Here is a 2,494-nt window from a genome sequence, read left to right as displayed (position 1 = left end):
CGCTCCTCCCGCGCGGCCTCTGCCCTCCTCGCCCGGAGCCGCCTGCCGATCGAGGCCGCTGCTTCGGTGTGAGCAACAGGGCTGCCTTCCGCGCAGATGCCGCTCTGCAGGCGCTCGTGGTGGAGCTCGGCCTCGCCCTCGCCCTCGCCCTGCGAAGCTGCAGGCTGCGCCTGCCGCCGAGTCGCGAGGTGAATGTCACCCGGCGGGTGCAAGCAGTTGCAGAACTCACCCCCCACCCCTGGAGGGCTTCAGTCCGCCGCCGTGAGAGCGAGGCGCCATTCTTTCAGGTGGAAATAAGTTCCAGAAGCCGCTCTGCGTTCCCATGGGCACGCAGCAGCACTCTCGAGCTGCCAAGGTCAGGTAAACCAACCGGCGGTGAGCTCGGCGTGCTGCGGCGGAGCAGCTCCTCGCAGAAGGCGGGTGGGGAGGCCTGACCAGCTCGGCTGAGCTGAAGAATCCTCCCAGAACGGCCCAAGTCAGCTAGAGGCGGGCGGGGTGGGGCCGGCCGGCCTGGGCGCTTTCGGGAGAGCGCTCTGCGGGGGCCCCGCTGCGGGCTGGGGTTTTGGGGTTTGGGGGGGGCAGCAGCTGGTCTTCACCTGGCCGCGGGCGGGCGAGTCCCTGAGCTCAGTAGCTCTGGTTCCAGGGAGTCCGTCTCGGGATCCTTGTGACCCGTGGGTAGGGCTTTTGTCTCCCTGGGGAAGGTGACAGGCAACCCGGAGGACAAAGGAGAGGGTGGAAGGAGACATAGCTCGGGGAGCACAGACTGGGGCAGCAACAGCACGAGGCTGCAGCAACCACACGAGGTTGCGGTGGGAAAAGAAAGGGGAGGGGAGGGAAGAGAGCTGTGTCAGGGCCCCGAGGGCATGCGGAGCAAGGGACAGCACAGGGGGCAGGCTGCCCACCGGGACAGGGTCGGACGGCTGAGGGGCAAGGGCGGCAAGGGGCGGGTCGCTGGTCACCCAGGACTGTCCGGACTCTGACCCCAGGTGGGCACCAAGAGGAGCCTCTGCCCAGCTGGGAGGTGCCCTTGTGCACTCTGTCCTGCGACCCTGTCCCTCTGCTCTCTCGGTGGTGGCCGTGGTCCACAGTTCTGGGCAGGGAGCGCCTCCAGTCCGGCTCTCTGCACTCTGTGGCCGCCGCGCAGTGTTGGTTCAAGACCAAGCCGGGCCCACGCTGAGCCCATCAGCCCACAGGCTGCACACTTGAGTTCCTGCTCCATCTGTGAAGACTTTTCCTCTAGCAAGAAAATTTGGAACTCAACATAATGAAAAGAGATGAAAATTTAATACGATCTTATTAATAGCTTTAAACACACTAAAAAAGCTTTATATGTGTGGAAGAGGATGAAAAACATTCAGGCACCAGCAGTTCTGCTGGACATAATGGCATGCGCCTATAGTCCCTGCATTCTGGAGGCTGCGGCAGGAGGATCGCTGAGAGTTTGAGACCAGCCTGGGCTACAAAGTGAGTTCAAGGCCAGCCTAAACTGCATAGTGAGACCTTGTCTCAAAAAGACAAAAAAAAATGAGTTCAAAGCCATCCTGCATTGCATAGTATGGACACCGCCTCAAAAAAAAAAAAAAAAAAAAGCCTTATAAATTAAAAAACATCCTGTTAGTAATTTAAAAAATTACTACGAAGCGGAAAGATAAATTTAAGGAAATCTTACCAAAATCAGATTAATAGGAAAGATCATGACACAGATGATGAAGAAAATTAATATGCTAAATATTAGAAACCCCAAATTAAGATACAGAAAACAGCAACAAATTATCACAGAAATAAGAAAAAATTCTAAAATCCTGAAACCAGAGTGTGACTAATGAAAGGGCGTACCACGAGCCAGGTATCACGGCACATGCACACGACCTCAGCCCCTAGGAGGCCGTGGCAGGAGGGTCTCGAGCTTGAGGCCTGGCTGGGACGCAGGTTGCTTTCAGCCTCTGAGCAGCTTGAGCAGACCTGGCAGGTGTGCACAGGGACCATGGGCAGGACTCCTGCGTGGAGGGCGGCCTAGCTGGATGGTCAGAGCTGGGGCATCAGAGCTGGGGCAGGGCTGTGTCAGTTATGGGGCCCGCAGCTTCCTTCCCCTCTGTCCTGAGAATGGGGTCCACAGGGCGCCTGACGTGCTCCAGGGCGCTGGCCACATCCTCACCTGGTGGAGGGTGGAACACACTGCCACTGTGTGATGCTTGCCGTGTAAGGGCCTTGTCCCGGCCACGCCAGCCGCCTCCCAAGACCTCCAGCTACCAATGCAGGGCAATGCCTGAATTTTGGGAGGGACACATTGGAGCTGTAAGAGGAGGGACTGTGCCAAAGTTAGAGTTTGCGCGGGGCCAACAAGCATCTCCACAGGATCTCCTTGAAGCTTAAGCTTTCCTTGATTAGCTGGCCTGGTGGTGCAGCCTATAATCCTAGCAGTCAGGATGCAGAGGCAGGAGGATGGCCACGAATTCAGGGCCAGCTTGGGGCCGCATGACAAGTTAAAGATCAG

Source organism: Octodon degus, unplaced genomic scaffold (assembly GCF_000260255.1).
Source record: "Octodon degus isolate 3935 unplaced genomic scaffold, OctDeg1.0 scaffold00129, whole genome shotgun sequence".
Lineage (NCBI taxonomy): Eukaryota > Metazoa > Chordata > Mammalia > Rodentia > Octodontidae > Octodon > Octodon degus.
Note: the sequence above shows the minus strand (reverse complement) of the source record.